This window comes from Artemia franciscana, chromosome 9, assembly GCF_032884065.1.
Source record: "Artemia franciscana chromosome 9, ASM3288406v1, whole genome shotgun sequence".
Taxonomy (NCBI): domain Eukaryota; kingdom Metazoa; phylum Arthropoda; class Branchiopoda; order Anostraca; family Artemiidae; genus Artemia; species Artemia franciscana.
Window position 1 is genome coordinate 40,762,757 of NC_088871.1, and position 25,657 is coordinate 40,788,413.

At 34.8% G+C, this 25,657-nt stretch overlaps 1 long non-coding RNA gene across 1 annotated transcript in view; it reads left to right on the forward strand.

Moving 5' to 3' along the window:
• Nucleotides 1–4,107: 4,107 nt before the first annotated feature.
• LOC136031415 (uncharacterized) overlaps nucleotides 4,108–25,657 on the forward strand; it is a 69,948-nt gene continuing 48,398 nt past the window's right edge. Inside the window, exon 1 of the long non-coding RNA XR_010618505.1 lies at nucleotides 4,108–4,360. This is a non-coding gene — a long non-coding RNA (uncharacterized LOC136031415). The remainder of the gene's footprint in view (nucleotides 4,361–25,657) is intronic.

Below are 25,657 nucleotides of genomic sequence, written 5' to 3' on the forward strand. Positions count from 1 at the left end.
TGTAGACGAATTCGAATTGAAACCATTTTGATAGTGTTAGGGCTATATACTAGCTTTAAAGTTTTTGTCATAACTTGAAATTTTCACTCGCCAGAGTTAATATTATGGCTTATTTGATTTTCATTTTGAGTAATACTAAGGCGTATTTCTTACAATTTAAGATTGTTTATTATCTTATTAATATAATCAATATAATCTATCATAATAATATAGTCAATTATATAATAATATATAATATTTATATAAGATTATATTCATATAATAATATAATCAATATAATCTATAATTAATATAATCAATATAATCAATAATATAATCTGTAAATCGATAGTATCAATTTATGATACTATCGGTATTACAGCTGTTAAGACCAAAATGTTACCTGACAAATCAATCCTATATTTCTGTATGCTGTTCACTGACTTTGCGGTTATTAAAGAAGTGTTTAATTTTATGCTTGTGTTTTTAAGATAATTTTAATTCTATATTGAAAGTTACTAATATCACAGCTGGTGTAAGACTATGTAAAGCTTTATATTGACGTTTGATGTTGTCAGGCTATGTACTCACTTTTAACTAATAAATCAACATTCATGTTTCTTATAGTAGTAATAAGTAGTAAGTAATACGACACTAGACCCTTAAGTTCCAAACCGGCGGTGCTGATCTCCGTTTCATGGCCCTTCAGCCAGGAAGTGCAATGGGGGCTGGGGGCCAACCATCCTGTGCTCTCACACACCCTTCCTGCTTACCTTCCCAAGATTTCTCCAGGTACCTATTTAGAGCTGGGTCGACTCTGGCTGAGCTTACAGAGTCACGCCGCTGAATATTCTTATAGTTATTTTGTGTTTTCAGTCAAGCGCTAGTTCTTATAATCCTATAAATACAGAGAAATATAATAAGTTGTTTATTTGTCCTAGTTTTATTGATATATGTTAAATAGACGGTGAAACAATAATTTTTTTTCGTTTTAAATTGCAACTTCGCTCTCTACTTCCCTCAAAAAAACTTTGTTTTTTTTAAAATTAATAACAACACATAATGATCTAGGTTATGTTCTGGGGATTTGTAGTACAGGAGTAGCTTGCGCACACGGTGCACTTAAGAAGTAACAATAATAATTGAGTGTCAGACAATAGAGAACGGAAGTTAAAATTGGCATATTTTGAGATAGTCTTTGATTAGTGTGTAATATTTCTTTTTTGAAGACAAATTCTCAAGACAAAGCATATCTGTAAACACATTTTTTAACTATCCCTTTCTCTCAAGAATTACATACCCCTATTTAATTAAAATCAATTTGCTTGAAATTCTTTTGAAAAAAAGCAAGGAATCTACCTGCTTTCAGAACATCAAACAGTTCGTGGTAACGAACTGTAGTAAGGAGCGACCCGGCTCAATAGCAACCAAAACTATAAAAAATGGGGTTTTGATATCAATAGCCACATCAAAAGAATCGCATTTTAATGCTGATTTTAAATATACAAGTTTAATCAAGTTTAGTCTTACCCATCAAAAGCTACGAGCCTGAAAAAATGCCTTATTTTAAAAAATAGGGGGAAACAACCCCTAAACGTCATAGAATCACACCATCAGATTCAGCGTATCAGAGAACCCTATTGTAGAAGTTTCAAGCTCTTATCTACAAAAATGTGGAATTTTGTGTTTTTTGCCAGAAGACAAATCACGGGTGCGTGTTTATTTGTTTGTTTTTTTCCCCAGGGGTCATCGTATCGACCAAGTGGTCCTAGAATGTCGCAAGAGGGCTCATTCTAACGGGAATGAAAAGTTGTAGTGCCCTTTTTAAATGACCAAAAAAATTGAAGGGCATCTAGGCCCCCTCCCACGCTCATTTTTTCTCCAAAGTCAACGGATAAAAATTTTGAGATAGCCATTTTGTTCCGCATAGTCAAAAACCATAATAACTATATCTTTGGGAATGACTTACTCCCCCACAGTCCCTGGGGGAGGGGCTGCAAGTTACAAACTTCGGCCAGTGTTTACATATAATAATGGTTACTGGGAAGTGTGCAGCGTTTTCAGGGGATTTTGTTTTGTTTTGGGGGTGTGGTTGAGGGGAGGGAGCTATTTGGGAGGATCTTTCCTTGGAGAAATATGTCATGGGGGAAAAGAAATTCAATGAAAAGGGCGCAGGATTTTCTAAAATTACTATAAAAAAAAACAATGAAAAAATAAACATGGAAAAGTTTTTTCAATTGAAAGTAACTTAAAACGAACAGAGATCATTACGCATATGAGGGGTTCTAAAAATACTTTAGCATAAAGAGCAAGGCATTTAGGAGGAGATAAATACCTTGCTCTTTATTCCATAGTATTTTTTAGTAATTTCAACTATTTATTCTGCGGCCTTTCGGATTCAGGGGTCATTCTTAAAGAATTGGGACAAAACTTACGATTTAGTGCAAAGAGCGAGGTATTAACGAGGGTAAAAACCCCCTCATATACATAATAAAAATTTAAGAATATAAAAGTCTGTTACGTAAGCTAATTCTTAAGTTACGTAATTTTTTACTAATAAAAACATTCGTTAAAAATTAAAATTTATAGTTGCTTTTTTATGCAACGAAAAATTGCAGGGCAACTAGGCTTTCCCCACCCCTTATTTCTCAAAATCGTCTGATCAAAACTAAGAGAAAGCCATTTAGCCAAAAAAGGAATTAATATGCAAATTTCATTTCAATAATTTATGTGTAGAGAGCCAAAATCAAACATGCATTAATTCAAAAACGTTCAGAAATTACATAAAAAACTAGTTTTTTTAACTGAAATTAAGGAGCGACATTAAAATTTAAAACAAACAGAAATTACTCCGTATATGAAATGGGTTGTCCCCTCCAGTATAAGGAGGGGACAACCCATTTCTTATACGGAGTAATTTCTGTTCGTTATAAGTTTTAATGTCGCTCCTTACTTTCAGTTAAAAAAACTAGTTTATTTATGTAATATCAGGTCGGATCAAAATACTCTTTGAATAGGGTTTAACAGTTCAAAATAGGGATGAAACCTTTTAATTGACAGCGAACAGATATAAAAACTTTTAACTGGATATTTCGAACACATATACAGTGTTCATCATCAGCAGTAAAACTCAGTAAAAGAAAACAGTAAAAGAGTTTTACTGCTGATGATGAACACTGTGTATGTGTTCGAAATATCCAGTTAAAAGTGTTTATATCTGTTCGCTGTCGAATAAAAGGTTTTATCCCTATTTTGAACTGTTATACTTTCCTTAGAAAGGGAGTGTGGTCTTCGAAGTTATCTACACTTTGAATAATTTAAATTACAAAAATTACCTTTTTCAGAAATTTTAAATTACCTGGTAGGTGATCAGTTTTAAAAAATATGCATGAAAATTTAAGAAATTAAAAGTAAAAAATCAAAATTAAGCCTGTTTCGAGTCTTATCAGCATCCCGTAATGTTTAGTTGGGGGAGAACGGAACAAAAAGATGAGTTTCGTCTTGTTCAAATCATCATCAGATGCACTTCTAGCCTCCAAATTTTCATTACCACATATCAATTATTTTATTATTTACCAATTTGGAATAACGATACGTTAATCTTTTTGAAAGGCATATTATACCTGGTACCCATAAATACTCCTAACCTCGCTTCAAATCCTTCATACAGTTTTGCTGCAAATTGACATATAGCAAAATTTTGATGAAAATGGAATCAGTCACGTACTAGGAGTGAGGGCTTTAGCTCTCGAAAATATCGGGGCTAGTTACGCTGTTTTTCAAAATACCTTGAAAAATTTGTACATTAGGCGGTTTTTAACGTTTTAACTTATTCGTGATTCTTTTGAAACTCCTTCTCTCCCAAAACAAAGATCTCAGGTGATTCCCTACATTAAACAACAAATTGATATTCAAATTTTATCTGCTGACACTGATTTCAATATGTCCAATGGCATTCTTACTGCAGAAACTTGTTACAGGAAATGGCTGGGCTTTTCTAATACTTTACCATCTTTGGGATGAGTTTCAACGCTGTCCAAATAAGCTTGACAAGAAAATTCAAAATTTGGCACAAAAATTTAAAGTAATTTCAAAACAGAAGTGTTACAATGATGGAATGGGCGTCTTTTTTATGTGGTCATATAATAAGAGACAAGTGATTTGTATGGAAACAACTGCTAGGGCGAGGACGTGAATGATCAGGGGCGCGCCGGGTTTGGCCCAATATTGTAAATGACGACACCCAAGCACTAGTTGACATAAACTCCCTTCATGTAACTAACACCTCCTTAGTTTGCGAGAAAACCTGGTTAAGATTAGTACAACATTTTCAGTTTTATGGAATTACTTTCTTTTATAGCATGGATTTTTGTTGCATAATGTAAGTTTAATGAATTTTTATTATTAGATATGTGGCCGACGTACATGTAAATATTGTCAATTGATATTGCCTTTGAACTGAAAAAGGATATTTGAGAAGAAAAGATCTATAACTAAAAACTGTCATCATGTACGCGTTAGATTGCCGAAATTTGAAACTTATATACTTTTTTCACTTGGACCCCATATCAAGGCTATTTTTTAAAAGCAAATATTTTGACTAATACTCACTTTCTATCCTTTTTACACAAAAATTATTTTTTACGTGACCTTGAGTCCTAATGTGTTCATATTCCCCAAAAAATCATTAATGTGCCTTGTGCTTGGTCTTCACTAGGATCTCACAGCATAGATTTTATCCACGAGTGCCAATAAGAGAGAGACAAGTGTCCCTACATTTTGAAAAATATCTTTTTATGTCTTTATTAAATAAAAATGAAAAAAAGCCTTTGCCTACCCCTCGTTGAGTTGGTACCACTGATTTTGCTCACGATTTCCCGTGTCGGTTGAAATCTGTGAACTGAAAACAAATATTTTACTGATCATATTGGAGAGGTATGCTAAGAATTTAGGCTCATCTATTTTTGAATATTATACGGGTGCTAATGAAGCAACTGCCATTTTTCAGCATAATTAAATTATAGTTGATATACAGAGTTGATATACCCTGCTGCTAGACAAGGATTGGTATAGCTGACTCTATTGCTCGAGGCATAGCTAAGGTTTTCAGCGCCCGCGGACAATATCAGTTTTTGTGCTTCGCCGACCATCACCGTCAAAATATAGGTAGTTCTTAGCATCACCAACAAAAAGTCTCAGTTCAGCGCCCCTCAGAGGCTACGCCCTGAGCCGGGCTCTCCCCTTATCCCACCCTAGCTACTCCAAAATCTGTTGTACCTATAAAGATAGAAATACGAAAAGAGGTCAGGTTCTGGGTAGTTTTCGCTATCTATTCGTTTCTTTCATGTAAGATAGTGTGAATCCAGAATAATAGGACTCCAAGTTAACGGTGAAATCTGACTGCAAAGATTCTATAATCTGGCCTCTATTTTTTTCTCCATAGTTGTGCCAGATCTGACACATTTGGGTCTGGGAATCCATTTTGGTATTTTCAGATTAGACAAGATATTCTACATTTTGACGTTTTAGATCTTTTTCGTCTGGTGAGATGTTTATTTTTAAATCGTTCATAGTTTTCAAGATTTCAGCTAGGAATTTCACTTCCTCAATCGTCATAAAATTACACTTTTAACTTAATACCTCCCTCAGTTTCAAAATACTTTAACAGCAAAATTTGCGCATATAAAGTTGAGGGAAACCAGTTAATCAAAAAGAGCATCGTCTTCCGGTAGTTTAATATGCTGATTTTTTATTCTTATGATTAATTATGATTTATTTTCTATATGTTCATGATGTAATACATATTTAGAATAATAAAGTATGAAACATTTTTCTATATATTCAATATTAACTCCGACGTGGCATTTCTGACATTCATTTCTCGGTCATAAATAAATAAGTAAATTGGTAAAAGTCTTTTGTAATTACCTCTTTCATTGACATGTCAAAATGACGAAATCGATTCTAAAAATTTTAATGAACACTTTTAGGCAAATTTTTGCTTAGCTACGGCAGAAGAATTCTGCTGTACTGATAAAATACAAATTGAAATTCTGGATAGTGTAATTCTCTTTCTTCAAGGCTACAGATTAGCCTACAATTCTCAATAAATTAGAAAGCCAAAATGCAATTTTTTTCGAGGTGCGATTTTCTTTCTCGAGTTACGGACACATTTGACATCACATTTAAGGTTACAGATTAACCCATAGTAGAGGGGGGAACTGCCCCCCTCCAGGCCCAAGTTTGTTCCTCCTACCAACCACAGTTTGCTACCCCAGACCACGATTTGCCTCCCCCAGACCATAGTTTTCCCTCTGCCCCCAGCTGAAACTGAGTTTCTACAAAAAAAAACTTGTCAAAACTAAGATAAGCCTGCATAATTCAAGCATCCAGAGAAACAGGTCAGTTTTCTTTACTATATCTTTGCTTTTATGGTAATATACAGATCATTTTTTCAGTTTTCACTGTCATTTTCACTTGATATGAGAAAATTGGCTTCAAATTTGCCCCCCCCCGCCCAGGATTTTGACAAAATTACGCCCCTGTACCTATTTTTGATGGGATATTTCAATACAAGAAATTGTAATCTTTTAATAGATCATGTTTTTATTGGTTTGTTAAATCAGAGATAATTTTTATTACTTTTGTTCAATCTGAGTGTAGACACTAACACTCCTCTGACTCTAGAGGAAGTTCGTATCCATAGAATCCTGGGCCAGTATTAAAAGGAGTAAAATACAATAAGGCTCCAGGGGCTGACAGTGAGGTAAGTGAGTTTTTTAAATATGGTGGTTATGAAGTTAGCGATAAATCACTGAAGATTATGAATATGATTTCGAAAAAATGAAAATACCTAGTTATTTTAGAAAAACTTTAATTAAACCGCTCTATAAGAAAGGTGAAAAGAGTGGGTTTGGTGATTACAGAGGTATTAGCTTTTTTTTCTGTTGAGAGAAAAATACTTAGTATGATTATATATTTTAGAGTTAGAGAGGCTGTAGATAAAGTTTTCAGAGAAGAATGGTTTGGTTTTAGGAAAGGGAGAGAATGCTTCCACCATATTTTCACTCTTAAGATAATAAATGAGAAAGACCTGAGCCATCATAAAACCTTTGAGCCGTCAGTTTTGTAGAATATGAGTTAGTGATTGATTTAGCTGATAGAGGAGCCTTAGAGAAGTCCTATCCTTGTATGGTATACAAAGATATAAACATTGAAGTGATTAGTTCTATATAGGAGAATAACATTTCAGCGGTTAAGGTAGGGAATAAGGTTAGTAATAAATTGCGAAGACTAGGAATAAGTGAAGGTGAAGAGATGATGTTGAGTAACGACAAGATCGATCAAGGGGACAGCTTCACTTACTTAGGTAGCATTATTAGTAATGACGTTGGGTGGAGTGAAGATGTTAACGTAGAATAGCCAAGGCCTGAGGTTTTTTCACAGTTGAAAACACAATAAGTAGGTAGATCGTCGAACCGAGACTAGAATATTGAGTACTACGGATACGAAAAAGGTCAAATATGATACTGAAGCGTAGGTACTCCGAAAGACGAAGGAGTTTTCCCAGAGAAATTGCCAACTGATTGTTTCTGGTACCCAACTGACTGATCTTATCTCAAATAGTAATCAATACAAATAATGCGGCTCAAATCCTCTTTCTAAGGCTATAATAAAAGAAAGGTTGAGATGGCTAGCACACGTTCTGCGGAGGAAGGATGACAGACTGTCAAAGATTGTCCTTGTTGGCCAGCCATCTTGGGCCAAATGAAAATCAAGTCCTCTCCAAACGAGGTAAGAGGATGTCGTAAGGAAAGATTTAAGGGAAATGGAAACTTCTTGGGAGGGTCTAATGAAGGAGGCTTTGAATAGATTTATACGGAGGTGGAGCGTAAATAGCTCAGGTGGCTTTTTGTTGCAGTGAGTTGTTAGTAGCAGTAGTAATGGATAAGTTTTGGTTGTTTCCTCGTAGTTTCCTTTGAAAAACCCAAAACATGCTTACCAAAAGAATCTTGCGATCTTGCATTGAACAGCGCATAGCAGACCTACCTTCCTGCCATTCATTTATTTATGAATCCTTCTAATTATACTGTGGAATTCTACATAGTTTTTGGCACATGCTTTGGGGGCTGCTCGGGTTGCGCTATATTCGCAAGTCCTGGGGCCCAGCACCCCTTCCCACCTTTTAGGGAGTATTTAGAGGGCCTTAGGTAATATTTATTGGCCTGAGCCTTCCTCCATAAGTATAAAAAATAAAGACCTATTAGACCTCTTCTGGCTCGTGATGGTAGAGATCATGGGGTCATATGATCAAATACGGATCTTAAACCGCAATAAGTAAAGTAATTATTTCACACTGTTTATTGGATTTCATCTCAAATCCTGTATTTCACTGTATTTTAAGTCACATATTACAAATTTAGGGCTCGAAAGGTGATGTGTAAATCCTAATATAAGACATGGCGTACGCCTATACATCGCACAATGGCTTCTGGTTTCCACCGCAGTGGGTGTCCACCGTAATGAATTCTTAACACTTTAAGTTAACATTCGAAAAATAATGTTTGATTTTTACCTAAGTTTGTATTTAAAGGAGTTGTAGTCATTATTGCGAGTCAATGGATTCTTATTCTAGGTTGACTAAGACCTCTGAAATCACAAATTCACAGTATGGAGTTTTAAATTAACTGGAATAAGTATTATTTTTTTTTTTGTCTATTTAATCTAGCAAAAAAATAAGCCGACGAATTATTTATCCACACTTGCAAAAAGGCAAAAAATAGAGAAAGCTGTTGCCACCCATGGTCGCATCGTTTTATTCTGGGCATATTCATCCATTTTCATTTTAGTACATCAACTCCACACTTCAAAAATTTAGCTTACAAGTTTGAAGAAGAGGCAGTTATCTGCTAGCGAAAAATAGACTTTTAAGTTGTTCATATTTGCTGCAAATTAAATTGCGGAACTCTTGTAGCAGCAACCATAAATATTTCAGTAAAACTGAAAAATTAGCTGGATGCATGTTGAAAGATTTATTCACCTACCCAGTATCATGTTTCTATTTTTTATTGTTTTCAAGAAAAAGTTGAGATAATTTTGATTATCAGGGCCTGAATATAGCCTGTCGAGCCCCTGGTATGATAAGACTATAGAGCTGCTTTAAACTTAGTATGGGTGCATGATTTAGGAATTTTAAATCCCGAAAAACAAACAAATGGAATAAGAAACGGGCCATGTGTAAGATTTATTTTTTACAATGAAAGTAAGGGATAGCCGACTCTTCAACACCTGGTGTAGTGTATATCTAAGTGTGCCACTTCTTCCGACGGTTGCGGACCCCCAACCCAGACCGTGGCTAGCCTCTATCGGCGCAGGTGCTCGCATCACGCGTTATTTTTTTTTGTCTATTTAATCTAGCAAAAAAATAAGCCGACGAATTCTTTATCCACACTTGCAAAAAGGCAAAAATTGGGGAAAGCTGTTGCCACCCATGGTCGCATCGTTTTATTCTGGGCATATTCATCCATTTTCATTTTAGTACATCAACTCCACACTTCAAAAATTTAGCTTACAAGTTTGAAGAAGAGGCAGTTATCTGCTAGCGAAAAATAGACCTTTAAGTTGTTCATATTTGCTGCAAGTTAAATTGCGGAACTCTTGTAGCAGCAACCATAAATATTTCAGTAAAACTGAAAAATTAGCTGGATGCATGTTGAAAGACTTATTCACCTACCCAATATCATGTTTCTATTTTTTATTGTTTTCAAGAAAAAGTTGAGATAATTTTGATTATCAGGGCCTGAATATAGCCTGTCGAGCCCCTGGTATGATAAGACTATAGAGCTGCTTTAAACTTAGTATGGGTGCATGATTTAGGAATTTTAAATCCCGAAAAACAAACAAATAGAATAAGAAACGGGCTATGTGTAAGATTTATTTTTTTACAACGAAAGTAAGGGATAGCCCACTCTTCAACACCTGGTGTAGTGTATATCTTAGTGTGCCACTTCTTCCGACGGTTGCGGACCCCCAACCCAGACTGTGGCTGGCCCCTATTTATGATGAAGGTTTGGCTAGACTTGAACTCACTACATTGGAATCACGACGTCACTTCCTTACCATGAACTTCGGGCACAAGTGCCTTGGTTCTGACTATCATCGACGTCTTCTTCCCCACTTCAATGAAAACCCCCCAATCCTTCCCAATACAAGACTTAATGCTCGTAGAGCTCCAAATACTCAACTTGACTTGTGTCCCCAAATGTTGACAATGAGGTACAAAAACTCTTTCGTTCCCTATTTTGTTTCGCATTTTAATAATTGATTTAACTTTGTAACTATGTTTACCCCTTAACATTTATTTTATCATTGTAATTATAATTGTTCTGACGTGCTTATGCTAGCTTGTGTGCTATTTTAGCCAATAAATCATGTTCTATTCTATTCTATAAGCGCAGGTGCTCGCATCACGCGTGGGACACATTTGCCACATTTGGCACGAGCCAACCAATGTGAATAGTATTTAAAACTAAAGTTTTTGAGGATTTCCCGTGTTCATTATTCATTAACTATCTGTCAAGCCACTAACGGTTTTGTTAATTACGGTTTGTTAATTGTGGTAATTCCTTATTAAAATATATACAAATATTTTTGCAATCACCAGTTTTTCGTTCTCTACGCAATTTAATGTCCTTTCATACTAAATCTTTTCAAAGATGTTTGATTATTAAAGCTAGTCCGATTTCTAACAACGATATGTACTAAGCTTCGAACTTCTGTTTTTGCTTTTTAAGGTTTCTGAATTGTTGTAATCTATATATATAAAAATAGGTTGTTTGTGTGTTATGTCTGTTACACTATGTCTGTTACGCCAGATTATATCTTCTATATATATAAAAACTAGCTGTTGGGGTGGCGCTTCGCGCCACCCCAATGAATATATATATATATATATATATATATATATATATATATATATATATATATATATATATATATATATATATATATATATATATATATATATATATATATATATATATATATATATATATATATATATATATATATATATATATATATATATATATATATATATATATATATATGTATATATATATATATATATATATATATATATATATATATATATATATATACTAGCTGTTGGGGTGGCGCTTCGCGCCACCCCAACATCTAGTTGGTGGGGGCGCTTTGCCCCCCCCTCCCCAAGCCCCCCCGGGTGCGTTAGTCGTTACACGCCATATTGGTTACGCGCCATTGTAGTTGTGTCCCTGTGTCCCACCTGTGAATATAGATATATATATATATATATATATATATATATATATATATATATATATATATATATATATATATATATATATATATATATATATATATATATATATATATATATATATATATATATATATATATATATATATATATATATTTTCAACTACGTAAAACTTGCGAATATAGAACATTCTTGGCTGTCCCATTGTCTGTGCATATAAATAGATTGTCAGGTTTACCGACTCTTGAACATGGAACAAATAATTGTCCATAGGAAAAACAATCTGTATTCAGATCTATACCTCATTATTCTAATGATTGCCCTTGAGCTTTGTTGATGGTGATTGCTAATCAAACATTCCCTGTGTCCCCGTCGTCATTTATATATCCCCCTGTGCCCCCCGGCATCCCCGTTGTTGTTGTTTCCCTTTGTCCCGGTCGTCAATTGTGTCCCGGTGTCCCAGTCTGTAATTTCTCGTTGAGTGTCGCGGTCGTCATTTATATCCCCTGTGTCCCGGTGTCCCGGTCGTCATTTTTGTCCCGGTCGGCATTTGTGTTCCGGTGTCCCGGTCTGTAATTTCTCTTTGAGTGTCCTGGTCGTCATTTATATTGCCTGTGTCTCGGTCGTCATTTGTGTCCCGGTGCTTTGTTGTTGGTGATTGCTAACCGAACATTCCTTCTGTCCCGGTCGCTTTCTCTTTGAGTGTCCCGGTCGTCATTTACATTCCCTATGTCCCGGTGTCCCGGTCGTCATTCGTGGCCCGATGTCCCGGTCTGTAATTTCGTCAGTCGACAAACATGACGTCAGTCGACACACAAACATGACGTCACTCGACACACACACACACACACAGACAACTTATTTTATATATATATATATATATATATATATATATATATATATATATATATATATATATATATATATATATATATATATATATATATATATATATATATATATATAAATATATATATATATATATACTAGCTGTTGGGGTGGCGCTTCGCGCCACCCCAACACCTAGTTGGTGGGGGCGCTTCGCGCCCCCCCCCCAAGCCCCCCTGCGCGCGTAAGTCGTTACGCGCCATTTTAGTTACGCGCCATTGTAGTTGTGTCCCTATGTCCCACCTGTGAATATAGATAGATATATTACATATATGTTTTTAACTACGTAAAACTTGCGAATATACAACATTCTTTGCTGTCCCATTGTCTGTGCATATAAATAGATTGTCAGGTTTACCGACTCTTGAACATGCAACATATAATGGTCCATGGGAAAACAATCCGTATTCAGATCTATACCTCATGATTCTAATGATTGCTCTTGAGCTTTGTTGATGGTGATTACTAATCGACCATTCCCTGTCCCGGTGTCCCGGTCGTCATTTATATCCCCCTGTGCCCCCCGGCGTCCCCGTTGTAGTTGTGTCCCTGTGTCCCGGTCGTCATTTATATTTTTTACTTATGTCCTGGTCATTATGGCTTATGTATGGTCATTTATATTCCCTATGTCCCGGTCATCATTTGTATCCCGGTGTCCCGGTCTGTATATACATTCGTTTTTTAGTTTTGTTTTTCTCCTTTATTTTTTTCCTTTTTTATTTTTTTCTTTTTTAGTTTATTTAGATTTTTAGATTTTTTAGTTTTTTTATTAGTTTTTAGTTTTTTTTCTTTTTAGTTTTTTTGTAGTTTTTACCTTCTTTTTAGTTTTTTTAGTTTTTTTTTTACTTATGTCCTGGTCGTCATTTATACTCCCTGTGTCCCGGTGCTTTGTTGATTGCTAATCGAACATTCCTTTTGTCCCGGTCGCTTTCTCTTTGAGTGTCGTCATTTATTTTTTTCTTTTTTAGTTCTTACCTTTTTTAGTTTTTTTTAGTTTTTTAGATGAAAATTTTTTTTAGTTTTTTTCCTTTTTTTCTTTTTAGTTTTTTATTGGTTTTTACCTTTTTTTTAGTTTTTTTTCGTTTTATCTTTTTACTTTTTTTTTAGTTTTTATCTTTTTATTTTTTTTTATTTTTATTCTTAATTTTATTAGTTTTCTTTTTCTCTTCTATTTTTCAGTTTTTTCCTTTTTTTTAGTTTTTTTTTTAGTTTTTAGTTTTTTTAGTTTTTTACCTTTTTTTAGTTTTTTTAGTTTTTTTAGTTTTTTAGCCTTTTTATTTTTTTTTATTAGTTTTTAGTTTTTTTTGTAGTTTTTGCCTTTTTTTAGTTTTTTCAGTCTTTTTTTAGTTTTTAGTTTTTTACCTTTTTTAGCCTAACCAGGATTTGGGACCTTCATTCTCCGTTCTGACACCCTCTCTCACCGAGTGACTACTCCAGTATGTTCATTTTGTGTTTTAAATGGTATATTATTAACCAAATTAATGTGTTTTACAATATACTAAGCATCGTCATAACAAAAATGACGACAACTAATTTCATGACGTCAGCCGACACAGAAATATGACGTCACCTGATCCACAGATCCACAGATCCACAGACAACTTATTTATATATATAGATATATATATATATATATATATATATATATATATATATATATATATATATATATATATATATATATATATATATATATATATATATATATATATATATATATATATATATATATTTAACTATGTAGAACTTGCGAATATACAACATTCTTTGCTGTCCCATTGTCTGTCCATATAAATAGATTGTCCGGTTTGCCAACTCTTGAACATGCAACATAATAATTGTCCATGGGAAAACAATACGTATTCAGATCTATACCGCATTTTTCTAACGATAGCCCTTGAGCTTTGTTGATGGTGATTGCTATTCGAACATTCCCTGTGTCCCCGTCGTCATTTATATATCCCCCTGTGCCCCCCGGCGTCCCCGTTGTAGTTGTGTCCCTGTGTGCCGGTTGTCATTTATGTTCCCTTTGTCCCGGTCGTCATTTGTGTCCCGGTGTCCCGGTCTGTATATACATTCGTTTTTGAATTGGTATATGATGAAATAAATTTTTGTCCTTTTCCCCTTTTTTTTCTTTTTAGTTTTTTTTTGGTTTTTACTTTTTTTATTTTTTTTAGTTTTTTTCTATTTTCTTTTTAGTTTTTTGTAGTTTTTACCTTTTTAGTTTTTTTCTTTTTATTTTTATTACTTTTTTAGTTTTGTTTTTCTCCTTTATTTTTCAGTTTTTTCCTTTTTTTCTTTTTTAGTTTTTTTAGTTTTTTTTTCTTTATAGTTTTTTTGTAGTTTATACCTTTTTTTTTAGTTTTTTTTAGTTTTTTTTTTTTACTTATGTCCTGGTCGTCATTTATATTCCTTGTGTCCCGGTCGTCATTTGTGTCCCGGTGCTTTGTTGATGGTGATTGCTAATCGAACATTCCTTTTGTCCCGGTCGCTTTCTCTTTGAGTGTCCCGGTCGTCATTTATATTCCCTATGTCCCGGTGTCCCGGTCGTCAATATAAAAATAAGTTTTCTGTGTGTCTGTGTGTCCAGTGACGTCATGTTTGTGTGTCGACTGACGTCATGTTTGTCGACTGACGAAATTACAGACCGGGAAATCGGGACACAAATGACGACCGGGACACCGAGACATCTATATATATATATATATATATATATATATATATATATATATATATATATATATATATATATATATATATATATATATATATATATACATATATATATATATATATATATATATATATATATATATATATATATATATATATATGTAAGTTGTCTGTGTGTCGAGTGACGTCATGTTTGTGTGTTGACTGACGTCAAGTTTGTCGACTGACGTCATGTTTGTCGACTGACAAAATTACAGGACATCGGGACACAAATGACGACCGGGACACCGAGACATAGGGAATATAAATGACGACCGGGACACTCTTTGCCACAATTCTACTTTTTAAAACAATCAAAAACTTTAGCGTAAAGAGTGAGGGATTGCGGAGGGGACAATGCATTTCATATACGGAGTAATTTCTGTTCGTTTTAAGTTTTAATGTCGCTCCTTACTTTCAGTTACAAAAAATATTTTTTATTTATTTAATCCTTGTAAGAAAAGAAATTCGGTAGTGCTGTTTTTCAAAGAACGATTTCTACTAGCTTCAAACTGTTTTTTAAGGTCTTTGAATTGTTGTAATCCCATGTCAAAATATATACAAACATTTTAGCAATTACCAGTTTTTCGCTCTTTAAGTATTTTATTGTAAACTTCTCTGTGCTTAAAATCTTCAATTTTTCCACAAAAGTGTGACAAGTGTGACAACGTTATTGCTATACTGATGTATACAAAAATGAAGTCACTCACATGAATCTTTTTTTTCCAAAATCTAGGGTTTCAACAAATTTTCTCAAACTTCTGACCCATATAGATCGTTTTTTTTAGGCCAGAATATCCCAGGATACAAATTCGCCTGAAAAAAATATGGAGCTGTTTTCGAGAAAAAATATATACACACACAATTATTGCTCACTTATAACACATTTGAACTGAGATTGCTTTCGAGGGATTCTCTTGTAGCGCATATTGTTATCAGAGTTCCGTTTTTTAGAGTTTCGATTGCAACTGGCACGGGTGACTATATTGACAGTTGGTATCAGTAAATGTTGGAGATTTGTGCGAATTCAACAACTTTGGAATTCGTCACTATTAATGAGGGGCAAATCTCCTCAAACAGCAAAAAAATGCATTTTCTTTCATTGAGTTGAAGATGTTTTAAATCACAGGTTAGATGAACTAAAAGTAGTTTTCCTTGTGTTATCATTACAGCTGAGAATTTAATTGCCAATAAAACAAACAAGTGACTTTTATATGTGACAGTAATTGTGACTTTCATGTGAGCTTTTACTAATACTCTTAAACTCTGGGTCACATTCTGTTATATTACGTCGTGAAAATTGAGCATGCAAATTGAATATTTTAGATATACCACAGTTTTATTTTCTTACCCGAACACTTTAGTATTTGAGTGTTGAATATATTTTACTGAATATTTGAGTATTGAAAGGTTTTTTAAGCGTTTTTTTAGCCTACCACATTGAGTATCTTATATATATCACAGTTTTTATTTTGTTTCCAAAGCGTTTTACAATTTCAGCATTGAGTGTTTTTTCTACCAAGTGTTTGAGTATTTGAGCATTTATTATTGTTTTTGAGTATTATTTGAACATTCAATATTGAGTATTTTAATTATGCCACTGTTTTATTTCAAAACGCTTTTCCATTTAATAGTTACAATTAAAACGCACTGAAACGATTTGAAAACAGCTAAAACTTTTAATAAGAAAGTAAAAAATAACTTATTATACAAATAATAATAAATGAATGAGTTGGTTGTTGGCTTCACATTTGGAAGCCTTTATTAATGGTAAAAAACTAGCTGAGACAAACATATCAAAATTAGAAAAAAATGTAAACACTATAAAAAAAAAAACAAAGAGCAAAACGAAAGAAAAAAAATATTAAACAGTTCGCAGTAATAAACTGTAAATAAAAAATTTCCGGAGGAGGAAGGCAGTGGAAGACGCAAGATAGTGGAATTCTATATTTGAACGAATGTTTCGACACTATGTCCAAGGGCACTATTGTTCTTTTTGCTATTTCATGGTGGGATTCTCAGCAAGGATAGAAATGTCCAGGGAGAATTCACTGGGGGAGGGGTATTTTACAGACTGAAAATTTCCATAAAAGATTTTTTGTGGGGGAGGGGAATTTCTATCAAGAGGGACACAGATTTCCCGGTACTATTTGAAAAACAAATTAAAACGAAAAAAAATCAACTGAAAGTATGGAGTAATATTGAAGCTTAAAACGAACAGAAGTTATTCCGTACTGGAGGGGGATATTTCCTCCTCAATGCTTCCCTCTTTACGCTAAAGTTTGACTTTTTGTCCGAATTCCTCAAGAACTACTCCTGAAACGTGAGGGTTGTGTATTGAGCTCCCCAGTTGTAGCGAAAGAAATATCACACGGTGATGCATCCGTTCCTGAAAAGTCCATACGGACACTTATCTTAATACTTGATTCAACTAAGTTGATCCACTTGGTTTTTATACCAAATTATGTTTAGTAATGCATAATTTGATATCAGATATTATGAAGTAGGGGCGGTATTTCATTGTGTAGGTTGGGGGAGTGCGAGATGCCTAAAAGAGCTTGTTTCAACACTTAATTTGCCTAATTGTCCATGAGCAAACTCTGCATGAGCCTTCATATAAATGCAGAAGGAAGTTTTGATGGAGATTAAGAATTAATCTGTCATCTCCCTTCATTTAGACTATTTTAGACTAAGGCTTAATAAAAGCGCTGCACGGTGATACCTCCCTTCTTATTGTATCAGCTATTACGTTGGAGGGACGGAGGGTCATTTTTTAGATGGAGAGGGCAGGTGTCTCATCGAGTACTTTTTAATTCCCAGATACTCCATCTCATATTTAGCATTCAGATAGACATGGAGTGAGCTTTGGGGAGAGGGGAGAGGTAGAAATGTATATAAACTCCCTTTTCTTTCTCGAAAACATTATTGATTTACACCTTTATTATTGATTGGGAGGGGAATAATAGTATCCCTTCCATTGTAACGATAATGTTCTATATAACAACATCCACATTCCTACCGATACGGAAGCTGAAAAGGCAAGGCGGTGCTTTATGTGCCTCGCAAAGAATTCTCTACTGGGGGGGGGGATAATTTCTGCTTGAAGCTTTGTTTCCAGCGATTTTAAATGGTAATATATATTTTTTAAAACAATATTTCAATGTTTTGAAACATATATATATTAAATCCATTTAAGCATCAGAGACCCTATAGTAGAGGTTTCAAGGTCCCGTATACAGAAATATGGGATTTTGTCATAAGCCAACCACACAGAAGCCAACAATGTCTGTCAAAACCATACACGGAGGGAGGGTCAGTACTCCTGGACAGAGGAAGGGCCGATGGAGGCGGAAGATATAACTTTTAAAGAGAAATCCGACTTTGAAAAAAGAAGCTATCCTTCAAGTACCAGCTCTGAGGATCAAGTACAGCTGATGGCTTTGACTGACTCTCCCCTCCTATCCAAGTCAGTGTGAAGGTGGCGGGTGGGGTTTTCAAAGGTTAATGGTGGGCTTCAACTAAGGGAGGTGGCACAAATCGCCTTCCAGACTAAGATATGTGACCTAAATATTAGTTCCCCCCTCCCTATTAATTAAGTTTTTTCAATTTGGAGGCAATGGGTTTCTGCGGTCTAAGACTCTGCTCAATTTTGCGAAGTCACCCTTAATAACAATACTAGCAATGATAATTGTAATAACAACAATAAACAATATTAATATATTTAATTACAACATTAATAACTTAGGAGTCGTTCAGTAATGAATTTCCCGTGACAGTTTTGACTCTGCGATAGCTCTTATATTTAAAATTTGCTCTTTGTCTGTTTTTTATGTTTATTGGAATTTAATTGCATTATATGGGCGTGTACTTCGGTAACTTCCTATTGCTTTAAAATGTCGCACGCGAGAGAATTTCAAATTCTATTTCAAATTCCAAATAATCAGCTCGAAAGTTTCCGCCCTTCCGGAGAAAGGAAAATGCTAAAATAGCAACCTTTGTTTTATTTCTATTTCCGTAAAACTCCTTTGAGAATATTTTATTTCTATATACAAGAGGCAGGCAGCATTTCAAAAAAAAAAACTTTAAACACTTTTTCACGATTACATTTTGATAAATACTTACATTATAGTTAAAAAATACCCAAACGAGACGCATGAAATCTGTTCAAAACTCTCAATCTAGCATAGCATTGACTTCAGCACAGTAATAAAGTCTATGGTTGTGCAGCTTTTTGGAACATCACGGACACTGAATTCAAAATACTCCTCATAAAGAGCTAAATATAAAGAGCTAAAATGGGATTAGATTAAGCGACTCTGTCCTAGGTTAGGTTAACGGCAATGATATACGCCTTTAGTTAATGATTATAAAAAAACAAGATTTTTTAACTGAAAGCTAGGAGCGACATTAAAACTTAAAACGAACAGAATTACCCCGTGTATAAAAAGAGCTGTTCCCTCCTCAACACCCCGCTCTTTACGCTAAAGTTTGACTTTTCTCTCAATTCTACTTTATAAAACAGTAAATAACTTTAGCGTAAAGAGCGGGGCGTTGAGGAGGGAACAGCCCCTTTCATACACGGAATAATTTCTGTTCGTTTTAAGTTTTAATGTCGCTCCTTACTTTCAGTTATAAAAACTTGTTTTTTTATATTTAATTTCTGACAGTTTTTGAATTAATGTATGTTTGGTTTTGGCTCTCTGCAAATGAATAATTAAAAGGAAATTTGAATACATTTTTTTTGGCTAAATGGCTTTCTCTTAGTTTTGATCAGACAATTTTGAGAAAAGGGGTGGGGAAGGAGGCCTAGTTGCCCTCCAATTTTTCGGTTTCTTAAAAAGGCAACTGGAATTTTTGATTTTTAACAAACATTTTTATTAGTAAGAAATATGCGTAACCTACAATATAACTTACGTAACAGACTTCTATATTCGTATATTTTTAATATGGCTATGATTTTTAATATAAAAAATTAATATTTTACCCTCGTTAGTACCTTGCTCTTTACGCTAAAGCTTTAATTGTGTCCCAATTCTTTAAGAATGACCCCTGGATCACAAAGGCTGTAGATTAAATAGTTGAAATTACTAAAAATACTTTAGCGTAAAGAGCGAGGTATTTAGGAGGAGATGAACCCCCCATATGCGTAAAAATCTCTGTTCTTTTTAAGTTTTAATGCTGGTCCTTACTTTCAGTTGAAAAAAACTTTTTCATTTTTATTTTTTCATTTTTTTTTAAATAATGCTAGAAAATCCTGCACCCCCTTCATTGAATTTCCCTTCTCCCATGACAAATTCCTCCAAAGGAAGATCCTCCCACTTAGCCACCTCCCTCCCCTCAACCAAAAAATCCCCCTGAAAAGGTCTGTACCATTATTGTATGTAAACACTGGTCAAAGTTTGTAACTTGCATCCCCTCCCCCGGGGACTGTGGAGGAGTAAGTCAGCCCTAAAGACATAGTTTTTATGTTTTACGACTATGCTGAACAAAATGGCTATCTCAAAATTTTGATCCGTTGACTTTGCGAGAAAATTGAGCGTGGGAGGGGGCCTAGCTGCCCTCCAATTTTTTGGTCACTTAAAAAGGGCACTATAACTTTTCATTTTCGTTAGAATGAGCACTCTAGCAACATTCTAGGACAATTTGGTCGATGCGGTCACCCCTGGGAAAAAAACAAACAAAAACAAATAAACACGCACTCGTGATCGGTTTTCTGGCAAAAAAAACTACGTTCCACATTTTGTAGATGTTGAAACTTCTACAGTAGGGTTCTCTGAAACGCTGAATTCGATGGTGTGATTTTCGTTAAGATCCTATCACTTTTAGGGGGTGTTACCCCCTATTTTCCTAAACAAGGCAAATTTTCTCAGGCTCGTAACTTTGGATGGGTAAGACTAAATTTGATTAAACTTATATATTTAAATCCAGCATAAAAATCCAATTCCTTTGATGTATCTATTGGTATCAAAATTCTGTGCTTTAGAGTTTCGTTTACTATTGAGCTGGGTCGCTCCTCACTACAGTTCGTTACCACGAACTGTTTGATAAAACGAATTTAGTTGACGAATATTCTTTTTACTTTTTTTTTAGAGGAGAGTTTTATAGACAGGTGTCTGGTAACCGATGGGAGCTTCTCTTACTCTTCTTTCGGCAAACCTTATTTTGAAATTTTTTGGAATCGTCCGCAATTCAGAGTTTTAGATTTTCCCCTCTTTTGTGGGTTGGATTCATGGATGATGTTGTTTGTATTTGGAAACACGGATTTGAGTCCTTAAACCCTTTTCTTGACCGTTTAAATAGCTTCGATAAAAACTTTAATTTTACAATTGAGTTTGATAGAAATAGCAGGCTACCTTTTCTTGATATTTTCTAATTAAAAGAGATAATTATTTTCTTTTCTCAATAAATAGAAAACCGACACATAGCGACAGATATCTTAATTTCATTCGTGTCACCCAGTTTCAGGAAAAAGAGTTGTGATTTCATTAGTTGATATGGTTATTAGAATCTGTTCTCAGGATTATTGTATTTAAAAGACATCTTATTTGTAACGCTTATCCGATTAATTTATACGAAATAGTAGAAAATAAACGAATTGGTAGAAAATAGAAACGTAATAATACGATAAATACTCTTTTGAAGCCTTCCGAATTCAATTTGACGAATAGTTATATTTCTTTACCCTATGTACCTGGCCTAGGTGAAAAACTTAAACGAATTTTATACAAATATAACATTGATAAATGCTTTGAGTCAATTCAACCATTAAGTAGTTTCTGAATTCTGGGAAGGATCGGACTCGTGGCAATTTAGGAAGTGGTTTATTTTGGTGATTTTGTTGCAATTTTGAAAATGGTTAAGAAGCTTTTTTCATTACAGTGTTTAGTTTTTTGCGCATAGTGTTCCTTTTTCATGTGGAGCGTTACATTGGCCACACCCGCCAACAGTTTACCAAACGATTTATTGAGTGTCTTAACTCAATAGATAGGGCTCTAAAATTTCACAAACCTTCTTAAACTTTTGTTTCAGCTTCGACAGAACATATTTTTCACCACCCTAACCATTATGTACAATTTGAAGACGTTGCGGTCATTTCTAACGATTAATTTAAAAAAAAAAAAATCCGAAAAAGAAGTTTTTAAAGAAAAGTAAAGCCCATATTAGTCCCACGCTCTTTACGCTAAAGTTTTTAATTGTTTTAAAAAGTAGAATTGTGGCAAAGAGTCAAACTTTAGCGTAAAGAGCGAGGGACTGCGGAGGGGACAACCCATTTCATATACGGAGTAATTTCTGTTCGTTTTAAGTTTTAATGTCGCTCCTTACTTTCAGTTAAAAAAACTAGTTTTTTTTATTTAATTTCTGAACGTTTTTGAATTAATGCATGTTTGATTTTGGCTCTCCGCACATAAATTATTGAAATGAAATTAGTATATTAATTTTTTTTTTTGTAAACAAAATCCAAAACCACCAGAAAATTAAATAAACAATCATAGCAAACAAACATACAAGGGACATTAAAATAGATGAATAAATAAATCTTAAAATGGGTGAAACTCAAATTGAATATGCAAATCAACCTTTGTTTTGATAGCAAGAGTTTCAAGTTTTTTTAAATTTCCTATTTCAAAATCATTTTTTATTCCAAAGAATTAACAGTCGTGGCAAGAACTAATAAAATTAAACTTAATATTTGATACATATTGATATTAATTGCTGAAAGCTCACCAGATCAAGATTCTGTTTCACTCATGCCAGATTTAAAGTTATGACACTTCTAGGCTCAAGCGTTTTTGCCGCTCCGTTTCTGCAAGATTTTTGGGGAAATTCCCAAAACTTCGGAAATAATAAAAACCACAGGGCCTATGGCCTTTTGGTAAATCCTCGTCTGGTTTCATTGCAATTTTTATTTTATTTTCAATGTTGTAATAAGTGCAAAAGAACACATTTGTAATACGATTCCTTTTAGTAAAGCGCCAAATACGCAGTAGGTCTTATGCTCTTACCGTTAGGGAAACGGGTAGTAGCTAAACTCTTGTTTGTAGTGAAGAATAAAGGTGTCTTGAATGAAGAGTTTTGGAAAGAGATAATAAAATTAGAGGGAATTCCATTGATTTTCAGAATAAAAATAACGTTAAAAGTTTTTTTAATTGAGAGGGGTGGCCATGGAGGGGGGGGGGGGCAGGAGTCAGCTCCCATGAATTTTGGAATAAAGTATCATTAATAAGTTTGTGTTTCTGTGGGGGAAGGGTGGGGCTATAGAGTGCCAGGGGTGAGTTGCCATAATTTTGGAGTAAAATTGAGTTGACAAGTGTTTTTTCTGCAGAGAGGGAGATCGAGCCGTGCAGAGAAGGTAGGGTGTCAACTCCCTTAAGTTTTCGAAAAAATATCAATAATAAGTTTTTTGAGTGGGGGTGGGGGTTAGGCTTATCCGATCCTTGAACTATTTTCAAAATCCCCGCATAAGAACCTTACATGTTCCAGGGCATAACATGTTCTGGGGTTTTGTTGACCCTGGAGTTTAGTTGTCTGATCTTTTGACTTATTTTAACAAAACGGTTATCTCAAAAATTTGATCAGATGGATTTGGGGCAAAGAGAGAAGGGAGACTGCTTTCTTTCCGGTCCCTTTGCACTCTTAAGACGGGAACTAGAACTTTCAATTTTCAATTGAATGAGTCCCCTCCAAGGTTTATGGGATCATTCCTTCCATAAAAACCTTATATGCCCCCAGGGCCTAAGTTACAATACTTTCCCGGGTTCTGGGGGGGGGGGGGTGCAAACCCTGGAGTTTTTATTATATGATCTTTGGTCTATTTTTGAATCGATGAAAATCTTAAAATTAGATTGGACGCATTTGGAGAAAAGACAGTTGGTGGGGAGGGGGGCTAGTTGCCATCAGATTACTTTCGACTCTCAATTTTTTTGTTTACCTCTTCAATAATAAATTTGTATGGCATAATTTACAACCCTTCCCCCGGGCTGTGGGGGGAGGGGGGTATGTTGACCTCAAAATTTCTGTTACCTGATCGTTGGACCATTTCAAATAAAACGGCTCAAAATTTTGATTGAATGCGTTTGGAGAAAATAGGGTTTGTGTGAGGGGGGACAGATGCCCTCCTTTTACTTTTAGCTCTTAAGAAAGTAACTTGAAATCTCAATTTTCAGTCAAGTGAGCCGCTTCTGAAGTTTATACGACCATCTCTTACATAAAAACTTTATATGTCCCGTTGCATAACATACAACACTTACCCCAGGGCCCTGGGAGGATGTTTCAGCCCCGAAATTTTTGGTGTTTTATCTTTAAAATATTTTGAACAGAATGGTTATCTTCTAATTGGACCGGCTGCATTTGGGTAAAAAGGATATTGGGCGGGCTAGTTGCCCTTCGGTCACCTTTGACTCTTATAAAGGGCACGAGAGATTCCAATTTAGAGTCATATGTGCCCCCTCTGAAGTTTATGCTACCATCCCTGCCATAAAATATGCCCCAGGGGCATAACACTTGCCCCCGGATTCTGGGGGGCTGTGCTATCCCAGGAGTTTTTTTTATATAATTCTTGGTCTGTTTTGAACAAGATGGCTTCGTAAAATATTTTATCAGACGTATTTGGGGAAAAGGGGGTTGTGGCTGGGGGGTGGGGGTAGTTACCATCGGATCACTTTTGAGTCTTAAAAAAGGAACTAAAACTTTGAATTTCTTGTCACATAAGTCCCCTCCGAAGCTTATACGACCTACTACTACTACTACTACTACAAAAAACTCACCGCAGCATCAAGCCGCCTGAGGCCAACACAGCTACGCACGCTCCTCCTGCATCGCAATCTATTCTAAGCCTCCCTCTGTACATCCTCCCAGGAAGTTACCATTTCCTTTAAATCTTTCTTAATGACATCCTCCTGCCCCAGACAAGGACAACCTGTTTTCCGTTTAACCCTAGACGATTGGCTAAAAAGGATAATCTTTGGCAATCTTTCATCCTTCATCCGCAGAACCTACCCTACCGCTCTCAACCTTTCTTTCATTATAGCCCTAGAAAGCGGGATTAAACCACGTTTTTCGTACAGCCTACTGTTTGAAATACGGTCAGCCGGGTACCCAGAACAATCCGCAGGCAATTTCTCTGGAAAACATCTAGAAAATCTTCACCCGCTTTTCGGAGCGCCCATGCTTCAGAGCCATATTAGACATCTGTCGTAACTGTGCCTTCCAATATTCTAATCTTGGTTTGCAGACTTTTCTTCCTATCCCTCCAAACTTTTTTCAGCTGTGAAAAAACACTTTGAGCCTTAGCTATTCTACTTTTAACATCTTCACCGATTTCTCCGTCTTTACTAAAATACTACCAAGGTAAGTGAAGCTACCAACCTGATCATCGTTACCCAAGGTCACATTTTCATCTTCACTTATTCCTAGCCTTAGTGACTTAGTCTTTTGACATTAATTTTTAAACCTATTCTAGTACCCTGAACTCGCAAAACCTGTAGATGTTGTTCATTCATTTTGCTCACACTTTTATCTAAGATGCTTAAATCTTCAGCATAATCAAGTCTAGGGAAATTTTTCCTGAATTATTTTTCCTATTATTTTGATCCTTTTAGTACTGTCCAAATTCTTCCTCACAAAACAAATCCTCCTTCAAATCCAAGGTATCACAAACTTTTTCATTTCCTCTATATCTTTTCCAGCAACTATATCTTTGTTTAGCACATTCTCAAAATGTTCCGTCCATCTCTTTTTAACTCTTTCCTTGCTACTAATTGTGGCCCCATTCCTATATTT